A 16,944-nucleotide genomic window follows, 5' to 3' on the forward strand; every position below is an offset into this window, starting at 1 on the left:
CAGAGCATGGAAGAGCATAGAATGAGAGGTTTATTTTTCTCTATTGAACTATGTGCTTAGTTCCCCTACCTTCTTGGTTTGTTTAGAAGTAAGTTCACCCTACAAAGAAGGCAGTGGGATCCACTGCAGTTGGGCACTGCAATAGTTTGGCTTAAAGACAGGCACACAGCCCAACAGCAGAGCAGATCATCTCATGGCGTAAAGTCAGGTTTTCCAAGGGCAGTTCTGGCCAGCTGGTTTGTCAATAAGGATTCTGCTTCACACTTACCTTGGACATATAAACTGCCTTGCAGCTCAAGAAGTGTTATCCTGATGTGGAAAGATTGTCTGTATCCCTGTTACTGTTTTAATTGTGTTCTTTGAGTTTTCTCCATGCGTTGAATTAGATTGAATATGCCTGTTCAGGCTAACAAAAGAGATTACTTGGACCGCATGAATATTGGGACAGTGAACAAACTGTCTTTGTAAACAGGGTAAATATGTGCTTTCCATGCAAAACACAAGCCCTTAGGGAAAAAAAACCTGAAAAAAAGCAGGTTTGCCTCTATTTTTCTCTGTCATCCTCATCAAAGTAACTAGGAACACTTGTTACTACTTATTTATGAATTGCACTTGCTTCAGTGATTTAGCAACCAATTAGCTCCAGTCGGGGGGTCTGGAGACACACTATCTATAACACTGCTGATGCTTTTGAGAACCCACGCAGGATCACTCTTGAGGAGAAAAGACAATGCAGAAAGAATTGTACCTTGCAGAATATACCAGTTAAGGAGTCTTTCTGCTGTGCCTTTTGCAATCAGAGGTCTATCTCGTATTGGCCTTTTTAGCCACCAACGCGCTTGTAACAAACGTGGATAGAGCCCTTCCCAAATCTTTGTTCGCGAAGCCCAGCCATGATGACCTCCACATTCTTGAAATGAATGTGATTAAAATTAATCCAGGTGGTTTACATTTCAGGAACTGGCAACTCATATTAAACAAGGTTTTAAACACTGGAATCTTCTAATGGTTTTGGCCACTCAGAAATGACAGAATTATTCTGGAAATGATCTCTTAAAAGAGAATTGAATGCTTTGCATGAACATTTGCTCAACTGTTGAGGTTCTTATCAGCCCATGGCAGCTTGAGTCAAATATAATATACAGGAGATTGAAACTTCAGAGCATCTGACACATACGTGCCTGATGGAAGGGATTTTGGAGCTGCAAATTGATGTGTGTTTGGACTCCTTGAATTCAGTGAACCGAGTAAAAGAGTGTGATGGTAGCAGATGCCAATGCCATTGCTTCCTGGAGACTAGAGCAGCAGCTGAGCACCACAAGGACTTGAAGAAAGGGCTTTATGATGCTTTTAGATGTACCTGAGAAGGGTTTTCCCTAATAAGAAAAGTAAATCTGTGCAGTGATCAGCCAGATGTGCTATCACTGGTTTTGTTCCTTGCAGCTGCTGCCATGGCGGCACAATTCCCACTGCAGCAATGGAGCAACTCCTGCCTCTGTCTTACAGGGGGGATAACCTGGGTTCTCTTCTCTCCATCAGTCAAATGAGCTTCCTGGCTTTTTGTGAAGGAACACATAATTTTAAGCAACTTTAGGGGAACCATAGCAGTCCTTGCTGCTCTCAGTGAGACACCAGCTGTAATATTTAACACTTTAAATGCACAAATGCAACTCTCTTTGTGTTGTACAGCTTAGTAGTGAGAACGTTTTGGTCAAAGTCCCTGCAAAAACACTCTTTTCCTGCTAGTCTGTCCTGACCTTCATCTTCCTTTTCGAATGTCATGCTTGGAAACTGGGAGAGCTGTTAGACAGGCAGAAAAAAAAAAAGTGGTGCTTTTCTGATGTTTGGATTGCTATGGTGATTTATGTATAAGGTTATCTACTGGAACTTCAGGGAGCAGCAATTACGGATCTCAGGTCATCAGATTAGTTCCCAAGGGGCCAAAAGATCCCGTTAGAAGTGGTGACAGATTCAGCTACCAAGCACTGCCTTTCATGGAGCATCTGCAAGCCTTTTGAAAGGCCAAAGGTTTTACTGCAAATGGGATTTTTTTTTTCTTTTTAAATCTACTGCAGAGCAAAGCACCAGAAAACAGCAGGACTTGCCCCAGGGAGTGCCCAAGCTACTGCAGAGCCAGTGGGGCCAGTCCCAGCTCCCAGCTGGCCCTCCCCAGCTAAACCCTGGTGCCTGCTCTCTCCAGGGGGTGGTTGCAAGAGTGCAACACACTCCAATCTCTTGTCTGCGTGCTTCTTGCTGGGCTACTTCCAGCTGGCAGATCTCCAAGGACCTCGAGGACTTGTGCTGCATCCCATGGGTGATAGGCAGTGCCTCATAACCACATGTGCTCAGAGCTTGTGGGCTTCTGTGGCACAAGTGCAGTGAAGATTGATCCTGTGTACAGGCAGGACAAGACCTCTCTGCCATACCTTTACTATTTGGGAAGTAAGATAATGCAGCCATGTCTGGGTGGCCCTGTTGTGTAACTGATTGAAAGGGCAGCAAGAGGGTGATAGAGGTTATTATTTATACTTGTGAAATGAACTGAGCTAAACCAGACAGCAATGATGCTGTGATCAATAATGGGCAGTATTTTCCTTGAAATTGCATTGAAGTTTTCTGGCTTCTGCTATTGAGTTTCATACTCTTAAGAGACCCATTCAAGCAGCGGGCTGGCTAGTAGATGTGAGCCGCCGTGGCCCAAAGCTGGTGCCATCTTTGATGGTGCAGCCATCAGAGCAAAACTGCACCATTTTTTTAAGGCAAGGAAATGGAGCGTTTCATTTGAAATAACCAGTTAAAGAATCCCAAAACAACCCAGTTCATAATCGTTGGTTGTTTAGTAGGCTATTAAAGATAAAGGCTGTTCATTAGATAATCTCATTAAAACAAAGCCAAGGTAATCAAGCAGTTTACTGACACCTATATGGGCTATTGGTTTTCTCATTTCCATTGATTTGTCTCATTTCGCATTTCTGGAATGATGCTTACCATCCCTTTCCACAAAGTCTATAAATTATGGTATGCACAGTGCAAACTCTGTCAGAGAGGTTCTAAAACACAAAATATTTTCTTTCTTCATTAAACAATCTAACCTTGCCCCAGGCAAACAGAGCAACTTATGATCTTCTCCTTAATGAAGTCACGATAAGTTTTGTAATACATGTGGCATTTCCATGGGCCAAGGAAGATGAAAAATTGACTGTAATTGATTCTGTAATAAAGGAAATTATTTTCTTTATTAAACAGGATAACTTGGATATTGACTGGGCAATGACCATGTCCTGTAGAAGTTTTCGAGGAGAAGTAAAACTGTTTTCAGTGTGACTTGGGAATGCCTTCTCTGTCCTGGTCTAAATACCGATGCCTTTGCATTTGAGGTTTGGCTCCTAAGGCTGTTGCAGATTCACCATCACCATTCAGAGGTGGCATCTGCAGGTGCCAAAAGCCACAGCATGTGGACCCAGGGTCAGTATAAAGTTTCCAGCTGCTATAACAATTCTCTCTGTTGCAGGATAAGTATCCTTCATAAGTTCACCAAAAGGAAAAGATACCCCTGTGTTTTTCTCTGTATGTCTGCCTGTGCCCTGAATTCTCTCTCAGACATTTGTCTCGGGTAGCTCTCAGCCAAACAATGTCTATTCTGTTTAGGTATTACTCTGTGATGACTCTAATAGGTAATACATTGTATATCTGCATTAAACTCTCAAAGTACTTTGCATATATTGTTTCTCTCTTTTCTTTTTCTTTCTTTTTTTCCCCCAAGTGGATAGGCTTCAGTTTTCCTGCTTGGCAAAGTACAGAATTCAGATGGTTTTTCTTCATTCAGCCTTGCGATGAGTAACTTCACAGTTCCATTTTCAACATTGACTTCAGTCATTTATATTCTGAAGTACCAAAATATCTCTTTCAATCTGGATCTAACTGATTTGATGAAGGATGTATGATAAGTTACTCTAATTACTAGATTCTGAATTCAGGAATACCTGGAATCCTGTCTTGGTCTGGCCTAGTTCATGACTTAGATTTATGGTGATTGACAGTACTGTGGGAATAATCATTAACAACACTTTGGGCTTCTTAGGACTAGAAAAATTGTCTTGAGCAATCGACTCCACAGCACGTTTGAGAAGGTGAGTGATGATTTATCAGTCTGACACAAGGAAAAATTGAGTTGTGCTAATTTACCTCATATTGAAGTTTCAGAGCCCAAATACAGCCTCAGTTTTCCTTGCTTAACTCCTGAGGCCACTATTCAGCTACAAGTCCATTCATTTTGCTGGCCTTATTAATAATTTTGTTATGTTTTTGTCAAATATCCGGACGGAACCATTTTCCTGGATCAAATGTAAAACTCTGTGGCACTCAGAGCCAAACTCTATGAATTCCATCCCCAGGACCAGCTGCAGGAGTTTGGCAGGAGTTCAGTGAAAACAGCATAATATTAACTCTTCAGCTATTGCAAATTTGCAATAAATACCCGAAGTATGTAAAAAAAATTGTTTAAATGCAAATGAAGCTCTGCCTTAATACAATTACTCATCTTAAGATGCCAAACAACTTTTCTGCTCTAGTCATGAAATAACAATATAACATTTGCAGCATTAAGTACCTGCCTCGCAGTACCAAAATATATGTGGAAGTCAGCAAACATCTGGAAAGAAACAATTATTCTTTCTGAATATCTCCTGAGCTGGAATGAAACTTAGCACGTGTGAATAAAAAAAGTTGACAGATTGGCCTTTTTTCAAGGCAGTGGCTTTGCTCAAAGCTTCTGATCAAAAGCAGGGATCAGCATACTGCTACGTGGTGTGTTTACACTTATAACCTAACCAGCCCACCGCCTTCTAATCCTTGAGTGGAAACTAATTAGTCAATGTAAAATGAATGTAAATTAGATAGAAACAGAAATAGAAATATTGGCTGCTGGGATTTTTAGGAAGTGCACATAGTTCACTTTTTATAAGCTTTGAATATAAACTGTGATTGATCAAAATGTACAGCCACATTACTAAGATAAATGTCTGTGCCTTTTGTGCACGTTAAATATCTCCAAGCACATACTGCAAATAAGGTAAAACAGATTTTGTTCTGAAATGTTCCCCAGATAGGTTCTGTAGGTGCTTTGTTCCTGTATATGAAGAATTTGAGAGTGATTCTTTGGTGAAGGTCATTAGCAATTTACAGAAGATGTACACATTTAGAATTTGAATAAATAAATAGCTAAAAAAAATAATACTTGTCAAAACTGAAGTTCTTTCCAGGAGAATATTTGCCTCGACAAGGGTTTCAATTTTAAATGATCTAGTGATATTTTTAACCCAAAAATATGATATTTATGGCTCAATATGGCTTTTAATTCATTTAAGCTAATATTTTTGACAAATGCAATATGACATCAAACCAAAATATTTTTCCAGTGACATCAAGCTTTCTTTGGCATGCAGTTTCAAGCCCTCAAGATTTTAAGTTATTGTCTTGATTTAAAAATCACTTTTTTATCCTCAAGGTGGGAAAGTGACTGTATAAGATACTCATTGATCATAAAAGCAGTGGCTCGGGCATTCATTTCCCTTCCAGTTTGCAAGGCAAATCCCTTCTGGGTACAGTTAAATCTGCTATGAATACTCTCAGAGGTCCAGCAGTGACTGTGGTGCTTGGCCAAAATGCAGCCTTATGTATCTTGATAGTTGTGTTTGATTAGAGGTTGTTTGGTATTTTGTCATCCTTCCACGCCATTGCTGGAAGCCTGTGGATGTCTTTAGACCACCAACGACACAAAGTGGATGTTTTGTAATAGTGCTTAATGTGGAAAACAGAGCAGCTGAATTAGACAAATCGGTGTAATGAGGTGGTAAATAATCCTGTCAAGTGTTGTCTTATTAGACAGTGGAAGGTAATCATCTCCAAAGGGATCGTCAAGGACTTAATTGTTAGCCAGGCAATTCAGTTCATGAGTTGTTCAGAGACCCCCAAATGCTGTTCTCACCCCCCTATAGGCTAATTCCCTTAGTCAAGAGCCTTCAGGTGATAAAATCTTGTAAGCATAAATAGGATTGATTTGACTTCTGCCCACATTGAAGTGCAGATTTAGCCATGGTAATTAGTTTTAAAATTTACAACAAAAGGATCTGGTTGGTGCATCAGGTTGAGCTGTGATTACTGCAAGGTAGAACCAGATTCTGCTTATATTAATCACAGAATTACAGAGTACTTAGGGTTGGAAGGGACCTCTGAAGATCATATAGTCCAATAACCATGTGGAAAGGTACTGCATCAGATTTTTTGTGTGACTTCAGGCTGACTGGCAAATCTTCATAACCTTCATGTTGCCCAGACCTTCGTGCTGTTACAGATCTGTCCCACAGAGCTGGAGGGACCAAGCCAAACAGATTCTCCAGGAAGACCATGTGCTTCTGGTCAAGGTGCAACTGGGAGAATGAAAACTGAGCTCCCCTTCCTCTTATGTGACTGAAGCAGCCAAAAGCTGTTGGAGTCCTGTGTATGAATGAGGCAGCGCTCCTGTTTGCCAGGGTATCCACACCAGACTGGTACATGGCTCTGGTGTGGTTGGGGTGTCCAAGGACAAGCTTTCATTAACAGCAGAGATTCAGCTTCTGAATGTTCTCAACTACAAACAACCCCACTTCGACCTGGACTGGTCTGTACAATATGATTGAGAGAATGACCAGGCCTTGGGAACATCTTGTGGAACTGATGAGGCAGGTGGGGAATGAAGGGAAAGCTTTCCACTTCAGAGGCTTTGAAAGGAGGTAGTTCTAATCATTATGGGACTGGCTGTTGATAAAGCATAAGTTCCTGATATTGTTGGCTCTTGCTTTTCCTTTTTTAAAATTTACAGGTGTCCTTCCTTAGAATGAAAAGAGAGATTGACCTGTGAGTCCCTGAGATATCTTGATTTGCCTAAGCAGATGACAGAATACACCTCCCTCCCACAAACCCCTCACTCCCCCAAAAAGCCCTTACCCATGCCTCAGGCTCTGAAAGAAAGCACTGAGCATCTCTGGTGAATTGTGGCTGCTTTCTGCATTCAATTTAGCAGCACAGGATAGCCAAAGATGCGTAAGTGCTCCTAGTGTTTTCCCTCTGCATATGAAATCCCTCAGGAAGTCAGGGAGAGGCTTCTGGTCAATCCTGCCCTATTTGGTTGAAGTTTCTTACCAGCGGTGTGATCCTAGTTTGAGTGGATCATTCCCTGTTATGACATCAGCTACTTTGGCATTGGCAGACACTCACCTAGGCTTGTGGTATGGTGGCATGTGCTTCCTGTTGGCTTAAAACAACTGTCTCTTTGTACAAAGGGGTTTCTTCCTCTTCTGTAAGGCAGAAGAGTCAGAATAATAGGAGCTGACTGACAGTATCAAAATGTCCCTCTTGCTGTATGTGGGTTGGTTGTTGGGTGTTCATGCCAGACAGGTCCTTGTGCTTTTGTTTGTTGGAAGATCTGCCATCTGTTGTTCCCCATAGACCTGCTGGAAGGACTGTGGATCAGAAGCCTGTTCATCAAATACCCCAGGCAACATACAGCACATTTCTGGGATCTGTGGGTTTAAGACTTGGGAGGTCTTTCTTATGTCATTGTCATCCCAGGTCTGGCTGCGTGTTGAAAAATGATGCTGAAACTGCTTCTCTGCTTTTTCTGTCCCTGTTTGCCAGCACATTTTCCACAGAAAATGCAGCTTTTAGAGAGGAAACCTCTCTAAAGGAGGGGCTCCTGCTGGCCCAGACACTGACAGCTAACCATCTTGAGATGCCAGAATGATAAAATATTGACAAGCTGCATGCTCATCCTCTGCCTAAATCCGCTAAGGTGCTGCATACAGTTTCACTCTTAGCATGGGAATTATCTCATGTGCCTTCAGCCTTTTAAAATTTTAGGGATAGCTAAAGGAGGCAGATGTATATCTGAAGGACCATCACCCCAGATGATTTAAGCACTGTTTTTAGGACAGCATGAATTTTCTTCTGATATCTAAATTTTTTAGGGTAAATGGATCCTGTCTGCAGACTGAGGAAACCGAACTACAGGATGTGATTTTACAGGTCTTCATTTTTGTGGTTCCTTGGAAGCCTGGCTTTTATTTAGAAGGACTTTATGTAGATATTTGTCTTTCTTTACCATCCTGTTCCCATTAAACTCTTCAAAATACACTCAGCAGAATCTGTACAGTCAATAGGTCAGGAACACTGATCTCAGTGATGCTAATGTGCATGGATTCACACCAGCTCAGCTGCTGGCCCATGTTTTATTGAACACCTGCCACGGTTCAGTCTGTTAATATGGCTTAAGCAGATGGATATTCCTGTTTGCTTTCCTCTTGTGCATAGAAGTTTTGGATCATGCCTTCTATCTACAGTTCTGTATTACAAGGTGTTTGATATGGATGTACCAGAGGCATGTTCTTTACAGGAATCCGGATAACACCCTACCCAGATTTGCCCTGCCCTACTAACTTGCACCAGCCTTACTGGTGTCCTCCTGAGATGGAACACACAGCTTGAGTCAAGCTGACAGCTCACTGAAGTGCTGCCAAGGGATGTTAAACCCATTTTCTGGGTGAAACATGCCTCCTACAAGCCCCAAGTGTTGCTGTTTGCTGGAGCAGCCATGCTTGTCTTCCTCCAGTAAGAACCTCACAGTCCATGTACCCACATGTTTGTTCACACTTGAACCTTCCTGCTCAGAATCTGTGGTGCCTGGAAGTGTTTCAGTCCCTCACTGTGCCTCATGCTGTTTGCAGATGGTGGCTAGCTCCCCTTAGCATGTGCTCAGGGAAAAAACAGTGTTTCAGTGACACAATTACTTTCCAGGAAGACCAGGCAAAGGCATCAGAATTGGCTGGAGGGAGGTGATGCAAATCATCAGAGAGCCAGGACCTCACTGATACTCAGACGAACAGAATGACAAATTACCTTCAGAGGTAGGGTCAGGGTTCACTGAATCCATTAATTTTCAAGTGTTTTTCAGAGTCTCCAAAAATTCACTTTCTTTCCTCACTGGGTTGGAAAATGACAGTACATTGGCAAGGACAAAAAGAATTTTGCTGTGAAATAACTCACTAATTTTGAGTGCATGACCTGGCAGCACAGTGGAGAACTGAAGAAGTAAAAGGAGGAGAGAGAGCAGCCAAAATATCTTCCCACGTCAATACTTCGTAATCAGTTTTGTTAAATAAAAAATCAAGCTTTTGCAAGAATGTAATCCAACAAAACACATTTCAGATGAATAAATCAGCTTTCCCTGATGTGAGAGCAGTAGTGAAGCATTCAGCAGAGCTGTGGTGATGATATCTTCCTGCTAAAAGAAATATGCTGGAATTAGAAAAGGATTTCTGAATAACCAGTAACTGGGCTTCCAGACCAGAAGAGTTTGTAGAAAAAAGGATTGCAAACTTCTTGAATGCAAGTTTTTGTAATACACTATTTGGATGTTGCAGTTAGATTCTGAAAACAGCCAGACCAGTTCATACCTGGTTTGCTGAAGGGTCGTAACTTGGCTGGGATCACAGCTTTTTGTCATTTGTAAAAGCTGTGGCTTATCTCTGCTTGAACAATTTCCAGGTCCTTTGGAAAAACCCTCCTGAACTTTTCACCCAGCTGGTGTTTGCTTACAGAGTGGATGAGCATACACAGAGCTGCTCTGTTCCTGTAACAGCTCAAGGGACCTTTCCTATGCAAATCCCTAGAAATCTTGGAGAGAATGGGTTGTTGAGGGACAGTCATTACAATATGGTGGTGGTGGGCAGCCACAAGTTGTCTCAGACATCCGTCTGTCGTCTAGTTTTCCCCCCAGGATATATCCATCATAGTCTCCATTGCACATCAGAAAATTCATTCACTATGTTTCCCTCAAATCACACAGCCCATCCTGGCATAATACCTGCCATAAGCAGCTGCGTCAGACTGTGTGATGCAGGCTGTCCTAGCACTCCCAGCACTTCTGCTGGTTTTTGTGCCTGTCCCTCAGCTGGCTGCTGGGAATCAGGAGATGACTCATCCCCATGTCCCCAACAGTGGCACATCTCTCTTGGCTGCTCAAACATCATGAAAAACACGGTGTACATTGATAACAGAAATGAGTAGTTTCTATCCTGTTCATACAAGTTGGGCATTCAAACTGCCAGAGGCTCACACCGTGATCACCCAGCATCTGCTCCTTTAATAGCATATTCTCTCCTTGCCACAGGACAGTTCTTATCTTTGAGATATTTCTTCATTTTCCAAGGAAATGACAATATGGAGGACCTTAGGAAACACAGTTAACACAGCAACACTGCCAGGATGAGTATGTTGGCCTGGAGGAAAATATCCTCGCCAAAAGCTTTCAAAAACATTTTGTGTCCCTGGGGCCACTAGGGCATAGGCATTCCTGGTGTCAGTGTTGCTTCCCTGATTACCTGTAAATCTGCTGGGCTGTATGACAGAAGCCTAAAATCATGGGTCAAGCAAAAGAAGCAAATAAGAAACAAAAATTGAGTTGTCTTAAGAGCACAAATGAGGAGCACTACATAGGTTCAAAGGAAACAAGAGAGATTACCTTCTGCAACACACAGCTGAACAGTGGGACTCTCACTGCAGACTATTATCTTTGTTACTGGACAAGTGTTTCCTTGAAGATAGAGAAATATGGATCACAGCCCCCAAACCTCACTTTCAGCTCCTAAAGTCCCTGAGCAGCAATTTACTGGAGTTCTCCAGGACACTGTAACATTTGGTTGCCTGGCCACCTTCTTCCTAGAGCACTTGCTGTTGGCTATTATCAGGATGGAATAACAAGTTTCCTTAAGCTTTAGTTTCACACACTGTGTTTGTTCTCACCTGTCAGTGCTGCAGCCATGGTAATGTGCACTGAGAGCCTGAGATGGAGGAGAGGTAGGGAGGTAGGGCCAGGAGATATTTCACTTTTCACTCTGCAATGGAAAGAGAAACCTCATTCACGTGCCTGGTCTGTTATCTCTGCCCAAAATCATGATGCAGTGCATCCAGGCACACCACGTGGTTCTGCATGCCTGATGATGGCTGCACTCATTGTAGAGTTGTCCAACACCAAGACAAATGCCCCCCAACAGCAAACCATTGTGGCTGATCTCTGGAGCAGAAATACCAGTCATTTCTTTGCCTGGAGGCTGGTGAGGTGATCTGGGCACACTGCTGTAGCAGCACAGCTTCCCCAGCCTGAAGACATGAGGAATCACACATATTCTTCAGTGTCCCAGGAGACCACTCACCCCGGGAATTCCCACTGCAGTCATGTCCCAGGAGGATGGGCTGCCCCAAAAAAGTATCAAGTAGGAAGCACTCCATCAGAAAGAAGGATGCTGAAAGCTCTCTGTTGGCAGCATTTCATCAGTTTACTGCAGATGAGCTTTTTGGTTTGATAGTGCCCTCTGCTTTTGGTACCCACTGGAGTGCTGATGCTGGAGCCTGGCTGGCTAAGCCCATTTTTTTTCATTGCGTATGTTGGACCTTGTTGTTTGGTACTTAGCACTTTTCCTCCATGTCTCACTCGGAAAGGTTAGATTGTGTGGTTATTATTAGCACACATTCAGGCTCTTAGCAGCAGCAGGACACAAGCACTAGCACATGTAAGGACATTGGGTAATGTGACCTTTTGTTTGTGCCAGGGTATGGGCATGAGTTCATAGATACAGAGAGTACCTTAGACCTTTCTTTCCTCCCTAGTTCTATTTACAACCTGAGTGGGTATAGAGAAACAAATCAAAACTGACTTAGGCTTTATTTAGCACTGTAACTGCAGTTCTTATTTTGACCCTGTTAAATATTTTCTTGATAGATTGATTTCCTTTGGCTCATTAATTGATCATTTCATATGAGAATTATTCAGGAATCTTACTTATTTTTTCCCACTTTTTTTTGCTTCTATGGGTAATTTTATGAACTAGCTCTTCAAACCAGTAGGTGAAGTCAGTATTTCAAAATAGCTGTAACAGAAACGTGCAGCTGGTGTTATCATAAAATGCTATTGAGGAGTAAACCAACCAATATTTGTCAAGTGTGAGCTCAGCTTGCTCATTTAACAGCCTTTTCATGCTTTTTCTTTTTAAAATAAGAAAAGATGTAATAGTAAAAGATGATCATAAAGGAATGCAAAAGTAGGCAAATCAGTAATAATATTTAGGAAGAGTACATCTTCTTTTACCTCAAGATTTGAGAGTGCTTTATCAACTACTAATCAAGACTTAAACCCAGCAGGGTGCTACTGTAGTGAGTACTAAGACATCCTACTTCATGCTGAGCTGAAAATAATCTTGAGCATGCTAATAAGTTTCTATTGTAGACCTCCCTATAGTCAGTATTAACAGGGGCTGAGATATTATGAACAGGATGGCCAGTCAAATATTAAGGTCATAATAAAAATGGGTGTGATTTACAAAGATGACAGAAGTAATTCCTTTTCAAAATACCTCTGAGGAAAACAATATTTTTGTTTTATTTCTATTAATACAAATACTTATTTACCTAGCTGGGAAAAGGTTCCCCCTCTTAAAGTTTCAACTGTAAATCAAGTTCTAAAACATATCATATGAATGTTTTCATTGTTTTACTCTCTTTTATTTATGGGGGAGAAGTGTTTTTTGTTTTTGTTTTTGTCTTTTTAACCATAAGTATTCACATCATCATGTGATTTCAGAGATTTTAAATGAAACATCAGATACTAGGAGTTTTATGATAAAATGGTGAGAAGTAGCAAAAATTAGGAAAGAATTTTTAATTGAATCGAAAGCAATAGGGATTTTAAATAAATATGAATTGCTATAGAACAACTTGAGAGGAAGGATAATAAAGGTGATACTAAATTCTTACACGGAAAAGGATGAAACCAGGAGATGTTTGAGATTTCTGAATGGGATGTGACACTAAGTTTGTTGTACAGAGCAAAATTGTCATGAATAAGTTTTACGGAAAGTTTGAATTTCTAGTCTCACCGCTAGCAAGACTTTAGTATTTCTCAAGTTTTTATAAACATCTCTCCCCGTGGTACTGAACTTCAACAACTAAAAAAATTAATGAGGTCACAGAATAATGCTTTTGTGAGTATTTGTTGGTAAACTAAGAAGGAGCATGAAACTCTATTGGGAAAGAGACTTAAAGTGCCTTTAATCACATAGAACCTTCCTGGAATTTACCCAGACACAAGTAATTACAGCTGAGTACTTGCTGGATTAATCACAAATTGAACCAGTGATAGTCCATCAAACATGACATTTTCAGCTAAATTAGAAATAGCTATTAATGTTTTCTATTAGTGGATTTGGTATAGAATTACTAGATGCTGTCCTCATATACACCATAGGCTTTTTACCCACTCAGGCAAGGATATAGTTTTATCCCAAATTTGCTGTATGAAAACTGTGGTCTTTCTACACATAAACACCCTTGAGGTTTCTAGCTAGCTAAGCACTTTTTGTAGCCAAGTCTGATATATTGTTCTGGCTTGATCTATTTGTCCTACCCTTCTTTCTTCCCTGTTACACAGCTGAAAGATCAAGGAATGAGTTTCAGACAATGAAAGGTCCCTTCTGTCTCCTGATTCAACAGCAGAAGTAGACAGCTTGGAAAACTTGGAGGCTGATGCCTATTATTTTATTTTCTGCTTTTTGTTCAGCTGGGAACATTTTTCTTCTTTTGGTACTTGACCAAACACATACGCTTTCCCCAGTGTTCAGCACGTGCCTATTTTATGTGTTGCCATAAAGGCAGCTTTGAGCTTCAAGGCAGCTACTTTGAAGCACACACTTTATTGCCCATTTCTTGGTAAGATGTAACTCCTCCTTGCAGATAACAAAACCCATACTCACTAAAATGATTTGTGCTGCCTTTGCACTGGGTGTCATTTCTGCATATTTTGCTTCTGTTACATTGCTGGGACAAGAATTGTGCACATGACCATTGCCAACACCACATGCAGCCCATGGCAGTCAGGCATGCAGCCCTGACCATAGCATTAGCTGATGAACAGTGTTGGTGAACTGATGAAATGAGCTGCTTAAACCCACTGTTTAAACTGTGGGTTTTTATTGTTAGGAATCTGTGGGTGTTTATTAGGAATCTTTAATATCTGTGTGAGGAGACATCTGCAGAAATATATTGTTCATGAGAAGAGGCCTCTGTTCAACAGTTCCTCTTCCCATCCAACTAAGTGGCATAGCTTCATGATGCCAGGTGACAGAGATGTGGGCAGGTACAACCTTCTCCTTTTAGGAGGTAGGGGATGGAACCTCTTATTTCACCTCTGAAATGCCTATATTTTTTATATGGGAATGAACGAACTCAAATACAGCAAGGCTGGCTGATCCCATTACCCGTAAAGAAAAATCCCAGTAGTAAGTGTTACAGGGAACAGCTGAAGAGACACAGTGGTTAGATACCAGCACAAGAGACAGTCCCAGTGCACTGCCCTACAAGTTACATTCTGAGTTTACAATTATACCAGAGTAATATTAATTTCTTAAAATGCTTCTCTTGTACATGCTTGTGTCCTGGCTTGGGAATCCACCAGCTCTGTGGTAAAGTCCTGATGCATTTGGCTCTCCCCATAACTTGGGAGAGGTGTTTGCCACAGGTGGCACAATAAGCTCAGAGAAGAACCCCAGGAATAACCCTCTGTAGTCAGCATCCACCCCCAGCTCAAAGGAGAGCAGAAGCCTGCCTTGAGAGTGATGGAAGACACTCTCAAGACACTCTGAGGCAGCCTCAGGCAGCCTCCTGTTGTGAGTTGTGGTTTAGCATTATTTCTGTAGCAGATGCAATTTAATCACCTTTCAGTCAATACTCAGACTATTTAGTTTCTGCTTAAGTCAGGCATATACCTCAGAAAAGATATATAGAGCTATTATTTTAAAGCCAGTTGATCACTTTTCTTTGCATAGCCAAAAAAAGTCTGGAACAAAATGGTCTTGGATGTTTTTGTAGACACGTTTTTGAGGACTATAACTCAAATGCTGTGGAAACAAAGTAGCTGGCAGGAAAGCAGAGCAACTCTGTGCTGCCTTCAGAATCCCTGCATTTTTAACTCTTTTACTGATGTCTCTGGTTTTCCCACAGATATTGATTCTATCAATTCTGATTTCAACCAGGCTGCATGTGGGAGAAAAGTAAGGTCTGAGCAGATGGTTGACATGAAATGAACAGCAAATTATTCCACAACTCTAGGAAGCCCAGCACATTCTGCAGTGCTCTAAGTCTACATGAAATACAGATGCTAAAGCAACCAGAATCAAGGGACACTTGAACATGTAGGAATAAAGTATACAACCTGAAGACTGAAATCCTTGATCCTATGAAAAGAAATGCTTAATCAAAATTTCTATAGATTGGACTTCTTGTTACCCTCATAAGAAAGCAATATTGATGACATATATTAAGGGAGTATGCAGAAATCCAAATTATCCTTGACCTTGCTGCGAAGCTTTTTGCAGAGGAATCCACAAGATATCGCAAGGGCTTAGCTATTTTGAACAACTGAACAAGAGCTAGGAAAAGATTAGGCAATTGTCTTGATAACAGCAGTACCTGCAAACAGACTAGACAGAGTGAAACCCCTTGTGCAATAGATTTCTAGTTCATAATTTTGTGTCACAAGTAAATCAATATCCGAAATGGGGTTGAAAGAAACCATTTTTCAGAGCAAATTATTGCATTACAACCCTGGGGGACAGTTCTTTAACTTTTGGATTCTCCAGAGATGGCTTTTCTCAGAGATGGAGGACTGGACTGTGAGCACTACTTGGGGTGAAGCTGACCTAGTAGTCGCTTGCTTGCTGTATATCCTGCCTAAATAAAAGGCCTGACAAAAACCAAAAAAATAGAAACTATGATGTGCTCATCATGTGAATGTGTTGTGGTTGTCATCACAGCTGAGTGGCTCCATCCCACCTATGTAGTATCCCTTTGTTCTCCTGGGCAGGAAGAGAGAGATCATAGTTATGGGTCTTGTTTTTACATCTCTATTCAACACACCACCTGATTTCAGTCATGAGTGAAGTGTTCCCTGAATTAAAGATATCTCAGAAGTTGCTGACTTTGCAAAATATTTTGAAACCAAAAGGGTGAAAAGTGCTAAATAAAGGCCAATACACAATTTGCTTATTAAGGTGAAAATTCAGTAGTTCTTGGATGATCTGGCAGTGCTATATCCTAACAGTAATTTTTCTGGCCTGAAATTTTTCTTCCCCAATTTATCTATGCCACAGAAAAAGTTAATTCAGTGTTGCAGCTGTGGGTGCTCTGCTTGGGTAGATTAATGGACCACACTGAGCCTTTACCTCTTCCCTTCTGATACTATGTCAAAGACCATTAGTCAGTAATTATTAATACTATTGGCCCACATTCCTGCCTACTTGTATATATACATTCTGTAAAACTATCTTCAGTTTTAGCCTGAAGAAAGAGGTTTTTTGATGTTTTCATTTACAGGCAGGCAGCTGGATCACAGAGAACAAAGGTTCCTGGGTTGAACACAGCACTACCTGTCTCCTCTGAATCTTTCTAGTGTGATAGGCAACAAAGCATCCCCTTTACAATCCTTAAAAAGGCAGGCAGGGTGATCTGGGCCTGAAAATCTGGATGGCAGCTTTAACATCCTTTAGAATTGCAGTTTTAGGGGCTGACATAACTTTAAGCCTGTTGGCCTGGGGTGAGCTGGGGAAGTGGAAATGCCTCAGTGCTGAGCACTAGCATAATCAGTGATGCCTTTTTTGTCTTTTCCTCCTGGTGCTGTTTTCCAGCACTATTCTTGCCTTCTTTCCACAGAAATAAGGGCTGATCCCCCTTGTTTGAGAAAGCAGCTGTCAGAGTAGTCCAGGACACAGGTATATGCCATACAAGTGTTTCAAACAGCTTGAAATGAGAATGGTTTGGCATAGAGGATGTCGTGGGATGGAACCAGGTGTTCAAAATAGCTAC

General features: G+C 41.3%; 1 long non-coding RNA gene across 1 annotated transcript; it reads right to left on the minus strand.

Annotated features, from left to right (window-relative positions):
- Nucleotides 1-3,217: 3,217 nt before the first annotated feature.
- Nucleotides 3,218-7,203, minus strand: LOC116792258. The gene is made up of 2 exons (XR_004359038.1): nucleotides 6,985-7,203; nucleotides 3,218-3,429 (listed from the first exon to the last, which is right to left on the minus strand). It is a non-coding gene; the product is annotated as an uncharacterized LOC116792258 (long non-coding RNA).
- Nucleotides 7,204-16,944: the final 9,741 nt, after the last annotated feature.

Source organism: Chiroxiphia lanceolata, chromosome 1, assembly GCF_009829145.1.
Source record: "Chiroxiphia lanceolata isolate bChiLan1 chromosome 1, bChiLan1.pri, whole genome shotgun sequence".
Classification (NCBI taxonomy): Eukaryota; Metazoa; Chordata; class Aves; order Passeriformes; family Pipridae; genus Chiroxiphia; species Chiroxiphia lanceolata.